We start from the raw sequence: 27,369 nt of genomic DNA, 5'->3' as shown, positions 1-27,369 counted from the left end.
TTGTGAAATAGCTCAGGTTGCCACACACCTGACATAACTGACAACCAAAAAAGCAAGGAAAAGAAAGTTAAGTTAACAGTCCATATCCTCTTCTACTTCACTCACAGGCGTGCACCTTACTTCAGCTACTGACCACCACTCACCACAAGCTTGACTCTTCCCCCCCAGGAATGCTAGCCCACACGCCTCATATTTTGCAATACGTGTCACTTTACAGAGAGCGCTGTCTGTCAGACCAGAGTAAAATAAAAGGTAGTGAAGTATTCACAGGAAAATAGCATGCCTCACTTTCGTGGCATCTGCATGTATAAGAAACTTTTCAGAATTTTGAGGCTCTGAGGACCACGCTAAATGAATTGTGTGTGAACACGGTGTGAAATTTCACTCCCCACCCCACTCTAAAAAAAACATTTTGCCAATTTTGACCAGCCCTAATTAAAATGTACATATTCTGAGTTTCTCGTATTTAGGGGCTTAAGTGGACGGTGTCTATTATATTTTATTAATATTTTAAAGACAACATATTTTTATCTGTACTTGAACATTCTTACTGAAATCGTGTTTGTGAATCTAATACCATCTATATTTACAGCACATTTCTCTCATACACCAATATTCAGATGTAAGCTAATAAGAGTGTACACACACGCACAGTTACTTGGATTTACCTAAATCGGTTTAAAATAATACTGTTAAATTGGTGTGACTTCTGAGTTTAAAGAAGGCCTTGTGTTAATGCATTCAGTTATCTCAAAGATGACATACTGTGATGTCTCCCCCCAAAAGTTTAACTTCTCATCCACAAGTGTGTCTGCGGTGACCACATCTATTTAGTACCAGTAGCACCTGTCATGGACTTAATCTCATCAAGTACTTTTATAGAGTTAAAATTTAACCAAGCTTCTGCTATCAACAGCAGCAAAGATCCATAAGATTCTGTATTTCTCTCTTACAGTCAGATAAACAAACTGCTTAGTCAATAAAAAGAAAAGTCCAGTTTATAGTTCTTAGCAGAACTGTTAAGTAGTTGTGGATTTAACAGCTTGCAGGATCAGTTACTACAGTACTTAAAAGAGAGACCACAAAAAGCCTCATTTTCCTAATCCACCATCACTTTTACCACTTGCATTTAAAAGTAATACCACTTCCGTGCAGTATTTGGAAACTTACCAAGTGTCAATCCATTCACCTTTCTGTACTTTTCATTGTCTGTTTCCTTCTGAAAAAAAAAAAATCAATACAAATTAGTCACCAAAAAAAGCAATACGGCTTCATGTTATTTCCTGAAAGGTCAGTAATGAGACTTTGGACAGTCCAGCATTTTTATTTTGTATTCTATCACTTTATTTCTCCTCTTTTATTCTCTGGCAGGTGCCGGGGGCTCTAGTCAGTGTTCAGGCACAACTAGGACCACTTTATGGTTAGCTCTGGAGTTCACCAGGCCTGAGGATGGTCCCCAGGGTCTTATCCACAGAAGTAAATTCTGTCCTCCCTGCTTGTGAGTGCCTCTCTTTACACATGCAGTGTCATTTACAGGCACAAATCACGTGAACACGAAGCGAATGATTCACATATACAAGTTTCCCTATTTGCACACACTAAGACCTGCTTGTTTCAGGCCAATGGAGGACTCTGCATGTGCTCAGAAGCACTTAAATACTGTTCATGCCATTATTTATTGTTATTCCCCTATGAGAATCTGGTACCTAAATTGTTCTGTGTACAGTGCCTAGCACAATGGGATCCTGGTCCTGCACTGGGGCTCCTAAATACTACAGTAATACAAATAATATTAGTAACCATAGTGCTTTCCCTTTGCTTCTATTCTTTCAGCACTTTGCGTTTTTCATTCTTACAAATGAGGAAACCCACCCTATTCCGCTGTGATGCTGTATGGTGACATCAAACTATAGGGTTGTACATGGTGACCTCGCTTATGATACTGCATCAAGTCACCATCGTTCCCTATATGTCACCTCATGCATGATGACACCAATGCATTTCTTGAGCATAGTGACAAAATGAACAGAGAACAAAGAATGACATTTCCTTTATTTTATTTACCATTCTTTTAACCAGGTAATCTCCAGCTCAGACTACTAGCATCCACCCCTCTCCCCCACAAACACCTCCCCCCCAAAAAAAATCACTATTCTCCTGCCTTATTCCTAGCAGCATATATCTCAGTTCCCAGCCATCTTTACCTTTGAGTTAGTCATCCTTTATTCTTCCTTTAGTAAAGCTCACCACACATCCACAAAAGTCCTAATTAACAGTTAATCTGTGGAACTCATTGCCAGAGGATGTTGTGATAGTCAAAAGTATAACTAGGTTAAAAAAAAAATAAACTAGTAAAATGCAAGGAGGATACATCCAGCAATGGCTATTAGCCAAGATGGCCAGGGTAACCCTAAACCTCTGACTGCCAGACGGGGAAGAGCAGGGTGGATCTCTCCAACGGCCCTGTTCCGTACACTTCTGCTGAAGCTCTGGTATGAGCCACCATTGGAGACAGGATACTTGGCCAGATGAACCATTGGTCTGACCCAGCATTGCAGTTCTTATGTTCCAATACACAAAAGTACACAGCAGACATGGCTGTACAGTAGCTGGCTTTTTGTTTACTGCCCCCACGATTTAAAGAAAGCTGGTGCGTTTTAGGATTAAGCTCTCTGAATAAGCTTACCCCACCAAGAAATCATTCTGACACCTATATGATCAGGTCTCCCAGATCTAGAATAGAGACCACAGTCCTCAAGGTTATGGCATTCTACATGTTATGACCACAGTCTTTAATGGCACTGAAGATCCTCTAGCCACAAACAGCATTACATCTTAATCTCTCCAGCCCCTCACAGCAGGGAACCCCCTACATCAGCAGACTAGCATCAGGTGGGGGAGCCTTTAAAAGCTGCTTCCCAATTGAGTGCCAGCTATTGCCAAGCTCCTTCCCTCACTTCCACAAAATTTAACAGGGACAAGAGCCAGAGACTCTATGGAGTCCACTAAGGCCTTTGGCCCAGATCCTCAACAGGTGTTTAGGCACCTAACTCCCATTGAAACCAACCTACTTTATGAAAAGTGCTCAGATGGGCAACAGTACAAATCCCTAGGAAACACAATGTATAAGCACAACATGCCTCCCTGGTGTAAGGAGTTCCACACTGCTAGCGCAAGTGATGTCTCTGAAATAAAAGCTACAGATATAAATAAATCAGCAATTCTGGGGGGAAATTTTAAAGGCACAAAGGGCAGCTAGGCACCCAGCTCCCATTGGCTTTCAACTCTATTCCTTACCGAAATGTAGCATATTTCAAGTATATACCGACAGGCTTGCAATGTACTAGCATGTTAATTCTTTGCTCTTATGGAAAAAGTTTGATTCAGGATTCATAACAGAATGTACTCAAAAGCAACAAATCCAAGGATCCAAGAAAGACACACAAGCTGCTTATGAAAATCATTTTATTGTGAAAAGTGTTAAAGGCATCTTTAAATTGCTCCTTCCTGGCAGGGTGCACTAGTAATTTGCTTCCATCCACCACATTTCAGGTCAGGCTACTGTAATTTTTGCAATCACTTTTTAAACATCTTTTTTTTATTTAAATGGTGTCTCAGACTTTGTTTTGAATTCTGTGTGCACCCTATAAATGGCTGTCCGGATCCTTTTCCAACTTGGCTTCTGCAGCAAAGTGTGGAACATACAGTATTTAACTTCATGAGACTGCAATTATTAAAGGACCACTGCCACACGCTGGCAAACTCTGAAATATATGTTCTCCTGAAGCCTTACTAACCTCTATTTCTTTGCCCCTCTTTACTGCTTACCAAAGTATTTGTGTGGAAACAGAAAGTCGCTGTTTTCAAAGCTGGATTTCTCTTTCTGCCAGATTCATTCAGCGATGTTGTACTAGCCCGTTTGTGACATCAGCATTCATCATCCCAAAAGCAGCTGTAGTGTCACTAAAACGAGAGTGACTAAGTCAGGCAAAAAGAAGGCTGGTTATGTAAAACCAAACCTAAATGGTTATACCATCAATATCTTCATAATAAGTCAGCAATGAGTGGAAAAATAATACAGAACAACTGTGAATTTAATGGGATTTGGATGTTATAAAGATCCACTGGTGTGCAGCTGTGGTTCTTCAATGACTCATTAGCTTCTGAAAAAGTTCCCTTGCCATTTCATGAGGACAGTAACAGTTTAGGGATAGTTAGCTACAGAAATCTCCTCAAGGAGCTTCACTTTGTCTCAGTGGTACCCTGTCTGATTAGGTGATTAAACGGGTCTTGAAGAAATAGCTGCAGTCTCACCTTTGTTAGTATGAGAAATGTCATCTGACTAACTCCAGCTTGGATTTACACCACTCGGACATTGGAGCAGAGCACCCTCTGTGTTCTCTGTCATCAGTGACACTCTGGCATAAAATTTCTTATCTAAAGAGAAAGGTCTCATCTCAGTCATTCTGCTCTCCTACTAGAGTCTGAATGACCAGTGATATCAAGGTTCAAGCCATAGATGTGAAAGGTGAATTTTGGTATCAGTTTTAACAGCTTTTGGGCAGATTTTTACACTCATGGTTTATATAATTTGTTTTACTTGATTACAGGACCTCAGGGGTCCTACTTCAATGGCATTACTTTGCTTTTCTATCTTTCCCTGCTACCTACTAGCTCCCCCCAGTTCTCCCCCCCCCCACACACACACACACACACCCCACCTTTTTTTTTTTTTTTAAGTGTAAATACTCATTAGCCTTTGTCTTGATTACACACTTCCCCAGAGCTATCTTTTGGGTTTCCTACATGCTGCAGTAAGGGCCTGATCCAAAGCCAATTGATGTCAATGGGGAGGCTAGTGACCTGGATCAGGTTTTAAGTATGCTTGTTTGGCACCTACTTTTGAACAGTATTAAATTCATTTTTAGTTTTTTTGAGGTAACCAAGAATAATTTCATTCTCAGATCTGTTTGAAGTAGCCATCATTCTTTAGCATGTTTGGGTCCTGTTTAGGTCAGAAGTCAAAAAACTTCATCAACTCCAGGCTGTATCTATTGTGAAACACCAACCCTATAAATGGGGGTGAGGGGTTAAATACTGATGAAAAAGCAGTGTGGAAGATTGCTTCCCCAAATCCTCTAAAATCTGCCACTGAACTCAAAGTTTTAGTTAGTGGTATAATTAGCATCTCTTCTACTACCACCATGTATTTAAGAATGTTAATAACAGATGACAAATGGTGCAAGAGTGTCAGAATTTTTAAATGAATTAATTTCAGCTGTTCATGATCACTTTGTCTTCACTGTCTGCAAATATAGTAAAATAGTTTACTAACAGGAATGTTCACCAACACAGCTAATTACAATCAGGAAATGAACAATACGTGGAAAATAATTTTTTATAAATTTATAGTCAGGAGTGCTGGCACCAGAAACCTGGTTGTGAGAGTTGTGCTCATGCAATCAGGTAAAAGAATCAGATCATGGGTCCTGGATACCTAAGCAAAACAGTTCAACTCTTTGAAATTCAAACATCCACAATGAAGTGCTTCCAAATAAGCTACAGCCCAAAACTTTATATGGTGCATAATTCTGAACAAATGAATTAGAGAAAACAGCGATCTGTTTGAGGACGACTTACAAATAATTCATTTGGTTCCACCTCATCTCAGTTACGTTCTCTGCAGTAGGGTTGGAACAAAACCATAATTGTGCCCAAGAGGGCTCATAAAACCTACAAATGCTGCTGCTGTTGTAGAAGTACCTGAACACATTAGGTTTTTTCCAGCATATTCCTCCCCCTCTACATCCATTTCCCTAGTTTTCTGTTTAGTGCAATATGGCTTTTTCTGACTAACCCTCTTAAGGCTTGCTTGTTCTTGTTCCTGGTTCATATGCAAACCCATGAAATAACATCCGCAAAGTCAGAGTCCTCCTGTTCACAAAAGATGTCACTTTCAAAGCAAAAGGAAATTGCTGCCCGCCTCTGGTTGTTCTTGGAGACTGAAGAATGCTTTATTTATAAACCCTGCAGATATATCTCAACATTTATCATCCCTGAATATTATCTGAAACCATAGGATTTGAGTGCCTTTAGGCACTGATTTTCTCATGGGTAACACATTTACCTAAATAAGAAATGCAACATATTTAGAAAGTTGCAAATCTAGACTCACTGGACTGATTCTTTGCCACCTGGCACTTTGTGGAGACATTACACCTGTGCAAAGTGGGTCCAAAGTGCTACCATATCAGAATGATTGGATTCTACATGCACTGTGCGGAGGCGAGAAGGAAGGATGGTGAGAGCGTTAGGAAAAAAGCTTAGGACTTGGGAGGCAAGGGAGCAATTTCCTACTCAATGGCCAGCTTCCTGTGTGACTTTGGGCAAGCCACAGTCTTGGTGCCTCAAATCCCTGTCTGTATAAGGGGAATAACAGCACTACCTTACCCCAGAGGGTGTTGTGAGGATAACTACACTTATGATTGTGAGGTGCTCAGATACTGTACTCCTTTCCCAATCATCCACAGAGATTCTAAACAGGATACTAAGTCATCCTTGCAAGCATCCCAAAACCTGCGCAGCAGTCTGCCTCTTTCTAGACCATTCATGAGCTTCAGAGTACAGCAAACTCTTAGGGATCCTGTTATCTGGCATTCACTTGACATGTCCAAGCCACCTGAGTCTCTTCTTAATCAACGTTCCCATGAAACACATATTAGCACAATTTAAACATTTCCACATTTGTCACCCTGTCTTGCCATCTTATTCGAAGAATTTTACACAAGCATCGTCTATGAAAGCAGTTTAGTCTTTTGATATGTTTGATGCAAGTGGTTCATGTTTCTGAACCATATAGAAAAGAGTTGATAAAAATCACATCTCATAAATACGGATTTTCACTTTAGTTGACAATTTATTATTGTTCCAGGCTCTGTCTTGCAAAAGAGCCAAGTTCCTGGCTGCTTTACTGACTGTACTTGCTAGTTCAGCATCAAGATCTACATTGCTGATAACAGAGCCAAGGTAGAAAAATTGGTCAACAACATCCAGTTGAATACTCTAAGGTGATATCTAGAATTGATTCCGAAGAGCCTTGGTGCATGGTAACAGTCTTCAAGCTTATTGCTAGCCCAAAGATTTTGCATGAATCAGAACTGGCTAATATGTTGTAGGGCATCAAGACAGTGAGCCACAAGGGCCACATCATCCGCAAACAGATCCCTTATGATGATCTCCTTCACCTTTGTCTTAGCTCTGAACCTTGCAATGTGAAGCAAACCACCATGATGTCTAGTGCTAAGATAGACACCATCTTGAACATCACAGAACACATATTTAAGCAGGAATGAGAAATTTTAAACAATGTAGGAGCCAGTACACAACCCTGCTTCACTCTATTGTTGATGTTAAAGGAATCCGACTCTTGGTTCTCATACGTTGCGGTTGCGTTCATGCTGTCGTGTAAAGATTTCACTGGGTTTAGCAATATGGGTGAACAACCTAGCTTCTTCACAACAATGTAAAGCCCTGTCCAACTGTGTCAAAGCTTTTGTGAAATCTATAAAAGCCACATACAATGAAATGTTTTCCTCTGCACTTTTACTGCAATTTTCTTAAAGAAAGGACCATATCTATGGTGGACCTTCCCAAGCAGAAGCCACACTGGCTCTCAGGATAGATTCTCCCAGCTAGAGTTTGAAGTCTAGGTAAAAGAATACAGTTTAAGATTTTTCCCCCCCACAACGTTAAGAAATCTCTCTCTGTGGTTATTACAATCACTTCTGTCTTTGTTTTTATAGAGTTAGATGAAACAAGCATCCTTAAAATCTTGCAGAACAGTTTCTTTGTTCCAACAGAATAGCAATACCTCGTGCAATCTTTGCAGCAAGTCTTTGCATATTTTGTAGAATTCAGCCAGTAAACAGTCAGATCCTGAATCTTTGTTGTTGGGAAACTTTCTGATGAGTTGTTCAAGTTCCTCTAGTGTAGGTTCACTGGAGTGATAACTTCAAACCCAGGCAATTTGCCTAACATACTTGGTCTACTACAGATTCCCTTGAGTATATCATTCCATAGTGTTCAATCCACCTCTCCAGTTGCTTTCCTTTATCAGTTATGATATTGCCATCCTAGAGCTTTCAGCAGAGCTGCCTTGTTCTTTAATCAGCCCAATGGTCTTTCTAATGCCCTCATACAACCTTCTACTGTCACCTGCACTATCCACCCGCTGGATGCGGTCAGATACCCAGCCAAAAATTCTTCACCACACCTCCTGGAAGCTATTTGAACAATCTTACTGGCTTCTCTTAGGTTATTGATGGAATCAGTAGTAGGTGATCAGGGCAGATCTTTTCCTCTCAATGAGTGGCAGCAGTATGTCCAAACGGTCTATGAACTGTCAACATTTTTTCCTAGTACTCTTTCCAAAAAAAACCTCTTGATTGACATATTGTAGATACTTGTCTTCAAGACTTCCCATGCATCTGAAGCAGTTTAATTCATTCCAGCTGTCTTTGCTACTTCATTAAAAAGCCGTTTCTTGACAGGATCATTGATTTGGCACAAGACAATATGAGGTTGTACAGCAGGTTTATTACGTTGGATCTTCTTTGCTGCAAAATGAAATTTCAAGCTGACAAGAGCGTCGTCTGTGTCACAGTCTGCCCTTTGGAAGGATCATGTATTCAAGAGATCTTTCAAGTATGTATGTCTTGTCTGTGCCAAGTCCAGCTAATGCCAGCGCTTGGACCTCAGATGTCTCCACGATGTTTTTCGGATGTTACCAGTAAAGAATGCATTGGTCACCAATAAGCCTTGCCTAGCACAGAGCTCAAGAACTCTCTGACCCTTCCCAGGTCAGATCTCAGCATTGGACCCCATTCTTGCATTGAAGTCTCCAAGTACTAGGATGGGTTCCTTCTGTGGAATCCGGACAATCAGTTCTTCCAGCTGTTGGTAAAAGCTATCCTTCTCCTCGTCACTAGCCTGCAGAGTTGGAGCATAGACACTGACGAGGTTGATGAATCCCTTCTGTAGACTAACTCAAAGTGTCATGATACGCATGAACACTGCAATTGGAGCTTCACACGATGACATACAATCATTTCTGATAGCAAAACCTATAATTGTACTCTCCCCTTACGCCTTCAGGTTTCTCATGCCAGTAAATAGCGTAGTCTGTCCCCCTTACAAAGCCTGTGTCTGAGAGGCAAGTTTCCAAAAGAGCATGCAATCTGAAGCATGCAAGCTCGTTATTCAACACAGCCATTTTCCTCAAATCCAAATTCAGATCAAAGTCATATCCAAGGGTCCAAATATTCTGCAAGCAATTCTGTTTATTAAAAACAGTTGAGCCAGGATGTAAAACAATGAGGCAGGGCTTGTTTGACGTACCTTTTCTAGGGCCACCCTCACATTAGGTAATCAGGCCATCCCGAAACAGGGCTGCTTGGAAATCTCGGTACCTGCTCCAGGGCCCTTATGCCTCTCACAGATCCCTACGACCGTCTTGCCAAGACCTGCAGCACACACACAGCTAGACAAAAGTTATGGAGGAGCGGAGGCTGCCTTAGAGCTGTCGTCGTCCCCCTTTAGACCACTGAGCCAGAATCCAAAGGCCAGAGTGAGTCTGAATGTTCAATGGCACAGAGGTCGTAGCTTCTGCCAGAGAGCAACTTAGATATGTAGGTGTGACATAATTAGGCCTCTTAAATAAGCTTTTAGAGCTTCTCAGCAAAATTAATGGGTGTGCCTATGCATGCACACACTTCATTTATTTCAGAGTGCCATTTAATCTTCCATGCCAATTTATTGATAAAGTATTGATCATGTAGCATCTGGTCGATAAAGATCCAATTTCCTCTATTAGCACAGGCTGAATTCATAATACAATTGCAGTCCAGGTGCTAATGAATGATGCTCGTAAGCATCCATTGCTCAAGCCAGTGAAATATTCATTCAACGAAGGTACTGCATACTTGCTGATCCCTTTAATTTCATTAAGGGCTACAGGGGCTCAGCACCTCTGTAAATCAGCCTAAAAGTGTATTGGTTCTATAACCAGTTCATTCTCTTAAGCATTTTCTTCACGATGAAGAAAACAGTAATATACTTGAGAAGCGTTGGGTTTTTGATTATTTGGATGATGCTAGTGGAAGAGAATTCTTCAGATGCATTAATGCTCCAATTATGTAACATTTAAGTATCTGCTGAAATCTTTAGACTTTGTCACAAATCAAACGATCTGATTCGAGCTTATCCTAGAGAATTTCAGATTTCTTGTTTCCTAACATCCATAAATTTGTGAATAGTTTTTCCAAAGCAGAATCTAATAAAGCATGTTAATGTAATGACCCTCAACCCAGGTCATCAGCAGGATATGAACTTCAGAGCTTTAGCACAGAAGCACAGACCTTTACTAGCTTAGATAAAGGAGTTACTCCCTGAACAGCCAGCTAATAGGCAGTTATCTCCCTGTAGTGGCAGGTCCACATAGAGGATATGACATACGCTTTCGAAGCATATTACATGATTGTTATTATTTGAATATTAAATTCTAGGTTAGTTTATCCTGATACTATAGTTAATGATAAATACTCCATCGTTTGATAGGACACCTCAATTTGAGATGACCCACTATCCTAGGCTGTTGTAGTTTTGACTCGTTATCTGAAAAAAGTTTCAGCTTGCTAACTATGAAAATTCATAAACTTTAAAGCAACTGATGTTCTTACAGTTTGACTCATTTCATTCATCATATTGAGACTAAAAAGGAAAAGCCAAATCTGAAGACCATAGCTGCATTGTTCCTTACTGTATGTACGACTGTGTAAGAAATTATTCCCCAAATTGCGCTATTACATTGAATTGCTTGACAAATGTATATGTAAGCAGTGTCAGGATGAGCTCCACCCTGACATCTGGTGGTGAGGTGTGGCAAGTTGTGGAAAAGAACTTCAGGGGCCGATGTCATTTGCATAGGCACACCCACCACGCCTAGAATGAGACCATAGCTGCTCAAATGGTCACTTTGGCTGCTGTGGGATCCCCAGCGTCTCTGTTATTGGGGCAGGAAGAATAAATTGTTATTACCCTGATTATGGGAACTGTGCTTGGAACTGTACGTGGCCTTTTGTTATGATGGAGGGATTCACCATCAACTAAGTAGCACTCGCTAGGCAAGGGTCATGGGTTCCAAAACTGTGTGAATAGAGAGAGGCTGGGGACAAGTATTAATACTTGGTGGCATGGGCCCCTTGGTGAGGGCCTTACATGCTAATTGCACTTCCTCCTCTCTCCACTGTGGAATATCAGAGCTAATTTTGATTTCATTAGAAGTCTAGTTATAGGCTGCTGAGCTCACTTTGGGCTGACAGTGCACCAGCACTGGGGCTCCCCTACTACAAGCTGAATTCACCTAAGAGCTGAAATCACTGAGTGTTGTGTTAAGTAGTGGGGGAGCCTGAAGATATATTGTGGAGCAGTTTCCGGCACGGCTGGTGAAGCAGTTCAACGCGGAGCAGTGTGTGGATGGCAGGAGCTGCTTGTGGGTCGTGGAGCTGAGCGAAGGAGTTCGTGGGGCGGCTGGCGCAGCGGAGCGAAGGAGTTCGTGGGGCGGCTGGCGGAGCGGAGCGCTGCTATGGAGCTATGGGGCGGTCAGCTTCAGATCATGTAAGGTGCCTCTTACCCCCGTCCCATTTCCACCCAGGTTGGGAGGTAAAGCTCCGCAGCTAAACTTTCGAACTCTGGGGCTGCCCTGACCAGGGACAGAGACTTTTGGGGCATTGGACTTTTGGGACTTTGGGTGATTTGGGGTTGCTGGACTCAAGAACCAAAGGGAAAAGGGCATGCCCCAATTTGCCTGGGGTGGGTTTTTTTTTGCTCATGGGTTGTGTTATGAATCCTGTTGGTGGTGTTTCCCCATCATAATGCCACATTGTTTCTCTCTGTTATTAAAAGGCTTTTGCTACACTCAGGCTATGTGCTTGCGAGAGGGGAAGTATTGCCTCTTGGAGGCGCCCAGCGGGGGTGGTATATATTTGTCCCAGGTCACTGGGTGGGGGCTCGAGCCGGTTTGCATTGTGTTATTGGAATGGATCCCCTAGATATTGAACCCGGCCCTTGTTGCTGCCAACTCTGACGGGCAGAAGGGTTACATATAGTAATAGCAAGACACTAAAATAAAGCATAATTGGACAAATTTAGCATTTGCTTTCCAGCTCCATTCTGTGTGCTTCATTCCTTATACTTAATGTTGCAGTCACACTATTTTTACATAGCATTGCCCTCTTTAAATAAAAGTAAGTGAAGGGCCAATGGAGCTTTTAAGTTTTATTACCTGGATCAGTTTGGCTCGATGCTCTCAACCTAGAACTCAGCTGCCCTAATTTGTGGATGAAAATTTAATTCCAAAACTTCAGAGTCCCATTCCTTCTCTCTAACTTCAGAGATCAATCAATTTTTTTTTAAACAAGAGGAGCAAATTCTACTCAGCTTGCACAAAAGAATTAAATGCTCAGACATTTCAAATGACTGTTGTTTTACTTAAAACTTGGCTTACTCCTTAGCTCTCAATAAGATCTAGAAAACAAGCAGATTGAACAAAATCACAGCCATTACTGAGTCTGCCAGAGCAAAATTTCTCACTGGAATATGGGTGGGGAAGAGGTTTTTTAGGCTCATTCACCTGCCAAAGCCAACATTTTCTTCACACAATGCCTGTTTAGCCTGCGGAAGCCACACTACAAGATTCACTTGAGGCCAAGAGCTTAGCAAGATTCAATAAAAGGGTTACCTAGTTAGATGGATAAGATCATCCCCAGTTACAATACTAAAATTTTGAAAAGCTTTAGAGGGGACACAAACTGTAAAGCTTCAGCTCATAAGCCAGCCTCTAATTCTTAGGGGTGAGGAGAAAAACTTCCCCTGGGGGCAGGCTATCCCATAGCTGCCTGAAGCAGGATTCCTCTTTCTGAATCATCTGGTACTGGCCAGTCACCCTGGTCTGACTCAGTGTGGCAATTCCTATTGTGTGCAGATGTAACAACGAACACAGCTGAACTATCCGTCTTCAGTCTTTCAACAAACAAGTTGCCTCTGGGCCAAGACGAAGGTTGTGGGGGGGAGGAAAAGAAGATAATTGGTTTCAGGAAAAGCTCTGAGCAATGGAAAAGGGGGCATTGCAGCGGAACTTTGCCTCACCTGTTGTGTGTTACCTGTGCCCACTAAAATAGTGGGAAAAATTTTCCTAGCTGAAAGAAATGAAAACGTAAACAAGCTTCAGCTGAAATAATCTTCCTTGCCTGTCTTGGCTGGCTGCATCATATCCCTCTGTAAATCCCTCCACTAGCTTCATCGTCTCTTCCACAGTGAGTTTAAGTGGCTCAGCCTTTCGTTCTGGGCTCTGTTCAGCATCACCCTTGCCTAGGCCTCTGCCTTCATTTCATTCCTTTCTATTATGAGGTTTCTTGGTCCATCCTTGGAAGTGTCAAACTGGCCAGCGTCAGAGCAGAATGCTGGAATAAAGGGACCCCTGGTCTGACTTGGCAGTTCCTATGGTAGTCAGGCAATGAATCCTGCTCAGCTCTTCCACGGTGCAGGTCTCATTTCCGTCTTCCCACCATGCTGTCTCCTACACCTTTCTACATTCACATCCTTCTTTAATACCCACTTCTACAAAGCTAACACTAATACCTATTATTAAAAAAAAAAAACCCAAAACACAAGGCCTTACATTAGCACCATTCTCGGAGTTTCCCAGTGCATGTGTGTGTGTGATCTTTGCCTATGCATTCAGAATTGCAAGTTCCTTGGAGCAGGGACCATTTTTCCCCTTATTTGTACAGCACCAAACACAGTGTCATCACTTAATGAAATAAAAGCAGCAAAAAATGTTTTTGCTTAAACAGTCTCATCCTCTCATTTTGCATGATGGGTTTTTCACCCTGTCCATCTGTCATAAATATAAAGGGAAGGGTAACCACCTTTCTGTATACAGTGCTATAAAATCCCTCCTGGCCAGAGGCAAAACCCTTTCACCTGTAAAGGGTGAAGAAGCTAAGATAACCTCTCTGGCACCTGACCCAAAATGATCAATGAGGGGACAAGATACTTTCAAACCTGGAGGGGTGGGAACAAAGGGTTCTGTCTGTCTGTGTGATGCTTTTTCCAGGAGCAGGTCAGGAATGCAGCCTTACAACGCCTGTTAAGTTAGTAAGTAATCTAGCTAAAATTCGTTAGATTTCCTTTTGTTTAATGGCTGGTAAAATAGCTGTGCTGGATATGAATGTATATTCCTGCTTTTGTGTCTTTTTGTAACTTAAGGTTTTGCCTAGAGGGATTCTCTATGTTTTGAATCTGATTACCCTGTAAGGTATTTACCATCCTGATTTTACAGAGGTGATTCTCTTACCTTTTCTTTAATTAAAATTCTTCTTTTAAGAACCTGATTGATTTTTCATTGTTCTTAAGTTCCAAGGGTTTGGGTCTGTGTTCACCTGTACAAAATGGTGAGGATTTTTATCAAGCCTTCCCCAGGAAAGGGGGTGTAGGGCTTGGGGGGATATTTTGGGGGAAGACGTCTGCAAGTGGGATCTTTCCCTGTTCTTTGTTTAAAACACTTGGTGGTGGCAGCATAGGGTTCAAGGACAAGGCAAAATTTGTACCTTGGGGAAGGTTTTAACCTAAGCTGGTAAATATAAGCTTAGGGGGTCTTTCATGAAGGTCCCCACATCTGTACCCTAGAGTACAGAGTGAGGAAGGAACCTTGACACCATCTAAAAGCTCTAAGAAGAGATATCCCCATAGCTGGTCTCAGCTCAGATTACTTTGCCATAGACTGTCAGACTCTCTCTTCTAATTTCATCAAAAAAGGCTATCTTGTCCCTGGCCTATACTTCTTAATTTCTCTCATTTACTTCTATAAAGCATTTTGCAATGCCATTTGTGTGAAAGTCATGAAAGTATACAAAGTAAAGTTGTATTGCATATAGTTTCCCCCTCCCCCAAGCATTAAAATTTCATTGAGAACAACAGGAGCCCTGTGCATGCAGGAAGGGTAGATACTGAAGCTGAAATCCAGATCCAAATGCAGAATTTTCCCCAAGACTCCCCAGATCCTCTGGGAGGTGACGGGGGGAAGAGACATTTACATGTGACTGTTTCCTTCTGGGCTTTATTTCATTAGTAACTTTTAATTTCTGTGTGCTATAAAGTAGCAAAAGATCCCTAGATGAATTCAGTCAAGCTGCCTCTCCTTCCATCTCAAAATGTTGTTATACAATATCCTGATGGTCCTTCTGTTTTTACTAGAGCATACATGATTCACAATTCATCTAGGAATAGATCACTTGGCTTTACTTCTCAGTCTGAATTCCATAGCAGACCTCCAACGCAAATAGAGATACTCGCAAAGATCTGTATTCATGAAACCGTAAGTATGCATAAACCAAAATATGGAGAGACATAAGTGTATTAACCCACCAGCAGTATTTGCACATTATATGTTTAATATGGCTGTTGCTTATATCTGGAAGTTTTCAATAGAAAAGATTACTGCACACTGCTACAAGTCTAACCTTTGCAAATCAAATAAAAAATATGGTGGAATTTAGAGAGGTTTGGCAGACTGGAAAAAAAACATCTAAAGTTTTGACTTGTTTCCTGGTATGAGAACTTGGCATTTTGAAGAGACAAAAAAAAAAAAAAAAAATCAAGAAAATCCTGGAATAGAACTGAGGGTTTAAAGAAAGCACAGCTGAAAGTTTTAAGATTTAAATGCTGTGAATAGGAAATTAGTCTCCAAAAGGAGCTATATGCTTTTTTTTTTAAAGTCATGTAAACTTATTTTCTGATTATAAAGTCCTGAACTGAAAAGCCATGGATCCTGGTTGGAGAATCATCAATGAATGCCTTTTAACGTTCTCCCTCATTACTAACTGTAGCAACACTGCAAGAGTTTACGAAGTAGTTGAACTCACACAGCTATGTGCCAGCAGTTCTTCAACATGCTTAGCTGCAGCCCACAGGCTAAATGGAAACCAGACTGGAAGCTCTCCAACCCCACAGGGCTTGCCTTCCAGAGGGTCTGCAATTAATTAAGACCAAAGGGGAGCTCTGAATAACCCTCTTGTGGAGCAAAATACACACAGTCAAAACCCAGCTGACAAACACAACAAAACTGACTTCATGGTTTCTTATGAGAAAACCATTAAATGGTTTGAGAAATGAAGAAACACTTTGTTCAAGTCACTAGTGTGAATGCAATATATTCAGATTACAAAGCAGTACCACCCGGTTATAAATATCATATTGCTTTATCCCTGGGTAACCAGGTGTATAAAAGCCAGTAATAACACATTAGGTTTTAAGTTAGCATACAGTACCTACTATTATATTTTCACAGAGTTCACTTATTCTTTTTTGTAAGGGTTCAGATATTAGAAAATCTTTCCAATTCAGCAGGCACCAAGGAAAGTCTCATCACCTGATACACTGCTATGGTGCGCTGAGTTCTTTACTCATATTATTCTGTTACATAAATGGGTATTTTTAAATGAAATGTAAAAGTTTAACAAAGGAACGTGTCCCCTTTGCACTGATGAAATGCCCTCTCTCTTCCAGAGTCAGAAGAGCATGCTGAAGGGGGAAATAAATCAAATCACAGGTTGGTTAAACATTCCAGCATCAAGACAGAAAATGTGCCACATTTGGGGTTTAAGAAGAGTGAAATTTAAAAATCTTCCCTCAAGCTAGAAAAATCTAGCTAGGAGAATCTCAGTCCTAACTCGGAGTGAAATTCTATGGCCTGCGTTACAAAGGAAATCAGACTACATGGTCCTAATGGTCTCTTCTGGCCTTCAAGTCTTGAACGTATAATATACTTACTGTGACATGGCATTTTAGATTGCTTCTCAGTCAGAGCCTGCAAGAGGGTCAGATGAATGTAAGCCTGTCTATTATGCACAGTCCATGCCTGTTGATAAAGGACTCTGAAAAGGCTGATTTGAGAGTTACTATGGTGCTCATGAAAGTGATACTGTTAATGCTGGCTGGAGCAGACAGGATACAAGCAGCACACAAAGGCCCGGCCCAAAGTCCATGACAGTCAGTGAAAAGCCTTAGGAATCTCAGTGGGTTTGGGTCTCCTACTGTATAATCTCTCTCTCAGAGCTTGATCCAAAGCCCACTGAAGTCAGCAAGAGTTGTTTGGATCAGGCCGTCAGCTCTGTCAATGTGCCCTAACCCATTCTGCAGCTACCTTGAGATGAGACAATGAATTTAGTTGTTACTTGTGACCTAATGCAGGATTTGAACAGAGGACTCTACAGGGGAAAGACTGCCACTGACAAGAAATGTTGCTGGCCCAATCTAAGCAGCCTGAATTAGTACCATTGCTAACGTTCAACATGCAGGAAATGTAAAACTATATTATATGAAAGCATAAACAGCACAGTAATTTTCCATGCATGTGTGTCAGTTCTCAAACCAAATAAATTCTCGTGAACATACTGTACCTTCTTTGGGATCTCAAAACAACCGTACCTTATTTTCCTCGTATTTGGACAGTAGCTATGATGGACTTTTCCATATTCAGCTCCATCCTCCTCGAAATCTGTGTGTCAGGCATGTTAAATCTTTCACAAATTCTACCAAATAACTGCCTCACTTCCAGAACAAATAAATTAAAAAAAAAAAAAAAAAAAAAAAAGGACTCTTGCAGCCTAAAGGAAAACTAAAGCCTTGTCTCACAGTTGCTATCCCTCCGCAACTCTGAGATCTAGCTTGCCAGGGAGATGAAAAGTGCAAATTCAGTATTAGGTTCTGTGGGTTGCATGCAAAATAACCAGCTATAGCTTAACAAATATTGTATAAGGTTTGCACTTGTCTTCACTTTCAAAGGCTCTTCTTGGTCCATCACCACCATACCTATCATCTCTCATTTGGCATCAAGCTTTCAGTGCTCACCTCCAATCAGCCTAAGATGCCGGCCTCCACTGCCCACTTGTTAATTTTTTCAAGCAAGTACCTTCATGCTTCCTCCCGTGCTGCCCTTCACACTCAGGAGGCACTCCCCATAAACATCCACAAAGCTACCTCATTATCCCCCTTCAAATTCCCCCTTAAAAAAAATCTCTCCTTCCCCATGACAAAATGCAACTCTTCTGTCAGCTGTTGGCAGCAGCTAAAAGAGCTGGCTTCAGTTTTCGAGGGGGTCACTCTAAAGACTAACACAGGCTCGAGCCTTCACCCAGAAATCTGGGAAATGATAGATGGCACCCTGGGTGGGCAGTACCGCCTCACTAACAAGCACAGAGTCCAGAGATTTAAAACAGAAGTTGACTGGAGGGGAGGGGGCAGATAGGACAAACAGAACAAATTTGGAAAAGCCAGCAACCAACAAATTAACGATATTAGGTAAGACTCCCACCCTATGAAAGTGTCTTAATTAACTATAGCCCCAAGCTCAGTCTTACTGGTACTTGAGTGACTAACACATTCTAACCACTTCCTTGCTCCCCCAATCACAATTGGTTGTTCTGGGTTTCTGGAGTCCAAGGATTCTGGCAGGTCAAGTGGTGCCTGGGGACTCTGCTGTCTGATCCAGCTGAAGTGATTTCAGCTTTAATTGCTGGGTAGCCGATCCCCGACTAAATCATCCCAGCCAGGGCTTTGTCAAGCCTGACCTTAAAAACTTCTGAGGAAGGAGATTCCACCACCTCCCTAGGTAACGCATTCCAGCATTCCACCCTCATAGTGAAAAAGTTTTCCTAATATCCAACCTAAATCTCCCCCAACGCAACTTGAGACCATTACTCCTTGTTCTGTCATCTGCTACCACTGAGAACAGTCTAGAGCCATCCTCTTTGGAACCCCCTTTCAGGTAGTTGAAAGCAGCTATCAAATCCCCCCTCATTCTTCTCTTCAGCAGACTAAACAATCCCAGCTCCCTCAGCCTCTCCTCATAAGTCATGTGTTCTAGACCCCTAATCATTTTTGTTGCCCTTTGCTGGACTCTCTCCAATTTATCCACATCCTTCTTGTAGTGTGGGGCCCAAAACTGGACACAGTACTCCAGATGAGGCCTCACCAATGTCGAATAGAGGGGAACGATCACGTCCCGCGATCTACTGGCAATGCCCCTTCTTATACATCCCAAAATGCCATTGGCCTTCTTGGCAACAAGGGCACACTGTTGACTCATATCCAACTTCTCGTCCACTGTAACCCCTAGGTCCTTTTCTGCAGAACTGCTGCCTAGCCATTCGGTCCCTCGTCTGTAGCGGTGCATGGGATTCTTCCGTCCTAAGTGCAGGACTCTGCACTTGTCCTTGTTGAACCTCGTCAGATTTCTTTTGGCCCAATCCTCCAATTTGTCTAGGTCCCTCTGTATCCTATCCCTCCCCTCCAGGGCATCTACCACTCCTCCCAGTTTAGTGTTGTCTGCAAATTTGCTGAGGGTGCAATCCACACCATCCTCCAGATCATTTATGAAGATATTGAACAAAACCGGCCCCAGGACTGACCCCTGGGGCACTCCACTTGATACCGGCTGCCAACTAGACATGGAGCCAATGATCACTACCCATTGATCCCGACAATCTAGCCAGCTTTCTATCCACCTTATAGTCCATTCATCCAGCCCATACTTCTTTAACTTGCTGGCGAGAATACTGTGGGAGACAGTGTTAAAAGCTTTGCTAAAGTCAAGGAACAACACATCCATTGCTTTCCCTTCATCCACAGAGCCAGTTATCTCGTCATAGAAGGCAATTAGATTAGTCAGGCATGACTTGCCCTTGGTGAATCCATGCTGACTGTTCCTGATCACTTTCCTCTCCTCTAAGTGCTTCAGAATTGATTCCTTGAGGACCTGCTCCATGATTTTTCCAGGGACTGAGGTGAGGCTGACTGGCCTGTAGTTCCCAGGATCCTCCTTCTTCCCTTTTTTAAAGATGGGCACTACATTAGCCTTTTTTCAGTCATCCGGGACCTCCCCGCATCGCCATGAGTTTTCAAAGATAATGGCCAATGGCTCTGCAATCACATCTGCCAACTCCTTTAGCACTCTCGGATGCAGCGCATCCAGCCCCATGGACTTGTGCTCGTCCAGCTTTTCTAAATAGACCCAAACCACTTCTTTCTCCACAGAGGGTTGGTCAACTCCTCCCCATGCTGTGCTGCCCAGTGCAGTAGTCTGGGAGCTGACCTTGTTTGTAAAGACAGAGGCAAAAAAAGCATTGAGTACATTAGCTTTTTCCACATCCTCTGTCACTAGGTTGCCTCCCTCATTCAGTAAGGGGCTCACACTTTCCTTGACTTTCTTCTTGTTGCTAACATACCTGAAGAAACCCTTCTTGTTACTCTTAACATCTCTTGCTAGCTGCAACTCCAGGTGTGAATTGGCCCTCCTGATTTCACTCCTGCATGCCTGAGCAATATTTTTATACTCATCCCTGGTCATTTGTCCAATCTTCCACTTCTTGTAAGCTTCTTTTTTGTGTTTAAGATCAGCAAGGATTTCACTGTTAAGCCAAGCTGGTCGCCTGCCATATTTACTATTCTTTCTACACATCAAGATGGTTTGTCCCTGTAACCTCAATAAGGATTCTTTAAAATACAGCCAGCTCTCCTGGACTCCTTTCCCCCTCATGTTATTCTCCCAGGGGATCTTACCCATCAGTCCCCTGAGGGAGTCAAAGTCTGCTTTTCTGAAGTCCAGGGTCTGTATTCTGCTGCTCTCCTTTCTTCCTTGTGTTAGGATCCTGAACTCAACCATTTCATAGTCACTGCCTCCCACTTTTGCTTCCCCTACTAATTCTTCCCAGTTTGTGAGCAGCAGGTTAAGAAGAGCTCTGCCCCAGTTGGTTCCTCCAGCACTTGCACCAGGAAATTGTCCCCTACATTTTCCAAAAACTTCCTGGATTGCCTGTGCACTGCTGTATTGCTCTCCCAGCAGATATCAGGGTGATTGAAGTCTCCCATGAGAACCAGGGCCTGCGATCTAGTAACTTCTGCAAGTTGTTGGAAGAAAGCCTCGTCCACCTCATCCCCCTGGTCTGGTGATCTATAGTAGACTCCCACCACGACATCACCCTTGTTGCTCACACTTCTAAACTTAATCCAGAGACTCTCAGGTTTTTCTGCAGTTTCATACTTGAGCTCTGAGCAGTCATACTGCTCTCTTACATACAGTGCAACTCCCCCACCTTTTCTGCCCTTCCTGTCATAGAATATCAGGGTTGGAAGGGACCTCAGGAGGTCATCTAGTCCAACCCCCTGCTCAAAGCAGGACCAATCCCCAATTTTTGCCCCATATCCCTAAATGGCCCCCTCAAGGATTGAAATCACAACCCTGGGTTTAGCAGGCCAAAGCTCAAACCACTGAGCTATCCCTCCCCCCCACAAAGCTGTCAGGAAGCTGTCCTTCCTGAACAGCTTATATCCATCCATGACAGTACTCCAGTCATGTGAGTTATCCCACCAAGTCTCTGTTATTCCAATCACATCATAATTCCTTGACTGTGCCAGAACTTCCAGTTCTCCCTGCTTGCTTCCAAGGCTTCGTGCATTTGTATATAGGCACTTGAAGTAACCTGGTGATCGCCCCTCTTTCTCAGTGTGAGGCAGGAGCCCTCCCCTCTCACGCGCTCCTGCTCGTGCCGCCTCCTGGTATCCCACTTCCGCACTTAACTCAGGGCTTTGGTCTCCTTCCCCCGGTGAACCTCGTTTAAAGCCCTCCTCACTAGGTTAGCCAGCCTGCTTGCGAAGATGCTCTTCCCTCTCTTCGTTAGGTGGAACCCGTCTCTGCCTAGCACTCCTCCTTCTTGGAACACCATCCCATGGTCAAAGAATCCAAAGCCTTCTCTCCGACACCACCTGCGTAGCCATTCGTTGACTTCCATGATTCGACAGTCTCTACCCAGGCCGTTTTATAGCTGGCTTAGCTGGGCTCAGCTATTTAGAGAGGGATCGGTGATATTCAGGACCCTAAAGTGAATCTTTACCACCGGAATGGCACTCCCAGTGCCAGCAGTCTTCTTCCCCCCATCCCACCCACCATCCTGCCCTTCTCTACTTTTAACTCTGTCCAGGCTCCCTTACCCAACCGGGCCGGACTGCAATCTCAGTCAGGGTGACCCCAGGCACATTAGGTGTTCCTTTCTTGTCCCTTCATTTCATTTCATTGCCCGCAAACTCAAAACGTAATTGTATTTTAACCAAGATGCCCACAGCATCACAGAACAAATGCACATGAGGCCTGGTCCATTCAGGTTGTCTACACTAGAAGCACTACAGCTGTGCCACTGTAGTGTTTCCAAAGGGATCTTCCGACGCTGTAGTAAATCCACCCCCTTTGGAGGTAGTAGCTGGGTCACTGGAAGAATTCTTCCATCAACCTAGTGCTGTCTGCGCTGGGACTCAGGTGGGCTTAACAATGTCTGAGGGGTATGAATTTTTCATACCCCTGAATGATGTAGCTGGGTTGATCTGACTTTCCAGTATAGCCAGCCCCTTGCTCTGTAACCAATGCCATCAGATAGCACTGTCCCCTGTGGAGCGCTCAAGCAACTCTGGGCTGCTCTTTTCCCATTTCACCAACGGATGTCCACAGTAAGGTCTACTCCCTATGGCTTCAGGCCATAGGATCCACACAAATCTTAGTAATGGTTAGGCTGCTGATGAGCTGCCTGTTGTGCTGACCAATTGTCTCATTGTTTCTTTGTACTCCCTGCCTGTATCCTTGTGACAGGGGCTATCCTTTTGTGTTGTGACTGTACAGCGCCTAGCACAATGGAGTCCTGTTTTGTGATGAGGGCTCCTAGATGTTATAATAATAATAATAATAATAGAGTAGTTAACCTCCAAGAAGAAAGGTAAGGCCTAACTCTTCACGATGCCCTGCCCACCTTACAAAACCACAACAATCTCCATCTATCTGTGTACTGAAAAGACAGTACGTTCTTAGCATCCCACATTGTCAGTTTATACAATGTGACCAGATGCTCAGATACCATAGTGATGAGTTAAGTGTCTCAGAGGGATTTGTTATTTTCCTTCCCAAATGTACATTTGGGGCAGGGTCTGGCTTAGCATCGGTCTCGTGCAGTACTGAGTTCCCTGTTGATGCTTTACGAATACCGCTACTGATAATTATGCTACTGCAAGTATCGACAAGTCACTAGTAAAGAAGACTTTTTGCACATGTGAATACACGGGGCAAAATCCTCACTGGCAAGACACTGATTTCAATGATTACTCCTCCATTCCATGGGTGACTGCTAACTGACCTAATGCAACATCAATCACTAAGTCAGAAAGTCAAAAGCAAATATGTTGTATGTCAGCTTCTTCATTTCTTTACCACCTTTTCCCCCTCACATTGTCCAAGTGCATTGCATCAGTCTCCATCATCAGGACTGCTTCTTCCTAGTTGCCAGATACAAGTACGTGGAAAGCATCTTAACGTGGGCTTCTCCTCCTCACTACAATAAAGGTAGTGAAGAAATGTGAGCAAGCCTCTGGTCATTGAGAAGCCATGACTAAAAGGTTAACCAGAGCAGAAGTCCAAGCACCTCATAGCAGGAAGTTATTAGGATCCTCTCATATTAGAGGATTTCAAAACACTTTGCTCAGTACAATCAGCATCTCCTCCAGAGCTCATGTTCGCACCTTTTTCAATTTCCTCTGCTTTTACGCACTATTTCTACGGCATCGTCCTAACCTGGTGTCGCAGTGTATGCTTTTTACTAGATAGTTCCATCTGACTTTTGGCCTTCCATATGTTTACAGGCATGCATACTAAACATCAATGAAATTAATCTCACATTTCAGGTGGTGGAGCAATCATTTCTGGGATCAGGAAGTTTTTGCCTCCCCCCATTCAGCACTGTACTATGTGCAGGGTCAGAGCTAGTCTTTACAAAGCTCATAACCACAGGCCTCTCTTACTTTGGAACCCTTGAAATGTCAGAGTTGATTACAACTTTCATTTTTAAGAAATTAGATCCTAACACCACTCCTTGCAAAGAGATCCTTGAAAATCTAAAGTGATCAATTGCTAGGTTTGAAAAAGTTTGCCACCGATTTTCCTAAGGAACAGGGTTATTCATAGTCTCCACCCACCCTCCCTCCCTCTTCAGTCACTTGTGGGAAAGAGACTCAAACAGCCTGCTTTCCCCAGCATAGCACCCTGATTGTGCAATGAGCTGCCTTAGATAACCCCCTCTACCCCCATCCAATGCTGCCCTAGCCAGCCTGGCTCTTGGTCACATGATTAGTCACAACCTCCCCCCATCCCAGGACAATATCCTCCATCAGTCCCTCTGGATTATACACCCTAGAATTCCCACCCTTAAAAGGCAGATGCCTCATAACTAGAGCTGGTTGAAAATAGTAAGCAATTTCCAAAAAGCAATTTGGAAAAAAAAAGTCGTACAGAATTTGTTTAGTGAAAAAACTTAAAAAAATGTAGTTTGAGAATTTTAGATCCGTTTTAGGACCTCTCACATTTTCACTCCTTTTTGCAGGAGGATGTATCCCCTGCTGCAACACGTGAGCAAGTGGTACTACCCCACTGCTCCCAATACTAAAACACCTGCTACTCAAAGCCCCAAAGTTCCTTTTCCCCCCCCCGGCTCTATAGGTAAAGCCAACATGAATCTCATTCAAAGATTTCTCCCTAAACCTCGCTGTTTGTAGGATTTCTTGCAGATCTCCCATGTCTGCCCCTGATTCCACCCAGCCAGAGGCTCATAACCTCGCTTACATGCTAGTGCATAAAAACTTACTCCGCATTTCTGTGCGGTGATACAACTCTTACTTGCAGGGTGAGTTCAATAGGAGAGGTAGGATCACAACATCTGCCATACTTATGTGCTCATAACTTTAAAGAAAAAACTACTGACCTGATTTTCTTCCAACTTGGCTGCAGATCTCAATGATCTTTGCAAAATAAGCCAAGAGTGATATTTTTGCCTTTGGAGTCTAAACTGTACATGTGCAAAGTTTCCTGACTGAATATTTCCCTCTGCCCTCCCCCATATAGAACAAGAACAACTGACCTGATTCCGCTCATGTTTTCCAGAACGCTTAACCTTTGACCTGACACACAAGCAAGGAAAATTTCAGCCCAAAATGAACTAGTATGACAGAGTTATGAGCAACTGGAGGAAAAGAAAGGAAGATTAGAATGGAAGATAGATCTCATCCTTAATGATAATATGAATTAGCCACACTTTCTGTAACTCAGACTTTTGCTTATCAGATTCTTTACAGCAACTCCAGCCATCTGGCCTTCTTCAGGAAGACAAAAATATCAGTCTGTTTAAAAAGTATAATTGTGTTTTCACATGAAATACTATGCGGCTTACTGCAGCTCCTTGTCTCCATAGACCAAGTAAATGAAACTGAGAAAGAAAGAGAAAGTGAGAAATCTTGTAAGTGGAACGGCGAGGGGGGGGAAGCCACCTGACTCTCCTCTGATGTTCTGACTCAATGCTTTGATGTTAGGCAGTTAGAGAGGGCAGCACTAGTCAAGAGACCTTTGGAAAAAGAACAGGATCACGCTCAGATGAGTAATTATACACACATTCATTAATGAAGGCTAAACCAACACAAGAATGGATTAGTACCTAAATAATTTTGTTGGAGAAAAGTGGGGCGTATACTGGCCTCAAACTTTCAAAAGGCACAAGTGATTTTGGGTGCCCAATCTGAGACACTGTAAGGGGGTCCATTTTCAAGTGTGAGTGCTCAGCACTCTCTGATAAATCAGGGTCTTTTAAAGGTGTCTCAAATTGGGCATCCAAAAGTCACTTGCAAACTTGGTACGGTGCACAGGCAAAGTTTTAGTAAACAGGTTCTCCCAATTGAGTTCTGCATGGTGCCTCCCTCAACTATTTTTAAAAATTAAAGACAGCACACTCACCCACGCATCACTCTGTCCAAACTATGCCGAGTCCCTTAATGCCCATGGTGAATAAATGCTGTTTATCGCTCTCTATGATGTAATGGTCTATTATAGAGATTTCAAAGTGATTACAACTTTGTGAAAGAATGTTTCCAACAACAAGACATTTATTGGAATTCTGGTTAAAGGGGATTTCCAGTGTTTATGGAGGATAGAAAGAAATCAGTCATGTCTCTTTAAACAAAAGCTCTAGCATTTTGTTTGTGTACACTAAGGTCCACTCCTGAACTCATGAGAAAAGCAAAAGTAAGATGGCTTTGTTCATTTGAAATGAAGCTACAACACAGTAGCATTAAGGAAAGAAATCCTCAGCCCCAACTCATGTTAAAAGAGAGGAGGAAGTAATGGATGGGGCCAACTGCTTCTGCCATGAGCAGTGACACTTTGCACTGTAAAAGGATCTAGTGCTCATGCTCCCATTCAAAGGGGACATTGGCTGCCCCTCTACATAGACTCGTGCAATGGGTGTCACTTCCACAAAGTACAAAGGTGTAGACATTTCCCCTTACAGGATTTTCCCACAGGTTAGTCCCCTTATCATACATAAACACATAGATCCTGCTACTTTGAGTCTTTGCAGATCATTCCAGAGAACTTTAGGATTTGCCCTTAAGATGCCTAGGAAACATTTAGTTAAGTATATGTATATATATATATATATAAATTGAAAGGCTTCTGAAATGGTGGCAGATTTTTTTTCTAGAATTCCCATTCAGTGTGTAGGGCTTTTACCCTGTCTCAGTACAGGCTGCCACTTGAACGATATTCCCCAAGAGAAACCCACTCAGCTCACATATCACAGTACAACTGAAAGAACTAGCTTGGAAAATTTCAGATTCCCCATGCTTTCTAATAGCAAAACTGCCACAGAAGTTAGATGGGCAGTGGGGCTTGAGACTCAGGAAACCTGGGTTTGAATCCTAGCTCTGCCACTAATCACAGGCAAGTCATTTCATCAATCTGTGGCCTCCTTCCCCTCCCTTCGTCCATTTAGATTATAAAAACCCATCAGAACAGAAAGCACCTTTTGTACAGTGCCTGCTACAAAGGCGCCCTGATCTCCATTAAGGGGATTTCATTCATTTAACATAGGCCTGTTTTTATGAGAAAGAAAGGACCACTTGTAAAACTCAATATGTAACAATTTGATAATAAGACAGTATTGTAAGAAATCCAAGTGGAATCACTTATTTTCTAGGACATTGCATGTGATCAGAAAATGCAACCTGGACTATGGCATAAAAATGAATTAACTACATATCCCCCTTTCTCTGTCAAGCATGCTTATACACAGTATAATCACAGCACTTAGGGCTGGATCTTACTGTGCTTCCATATACAAAACTCCCATCCACTTCAACAGGAGGGACGCATGCACAAGGACCAGAGATTATAAA

The sequence above is a fragment of the Eretmochelys imbricata genome, chromosome 1, assembly GCF_965152235.1.
Source record: "Eretmochelys imbricata isolate rEreImb1 chromosome 1, rEreImb1.hap1, whole genome shotgun sequence".
NCBI classification, from domain to species: domain Eukaryota; kingdom Metazoa; phylum Chordata; order Testudines; family Cheloniidae; genus Eretmochelys; species Eretmochelys imbricata.
This window is presented reverse-complemented; position numbering follows the sequence as displayed.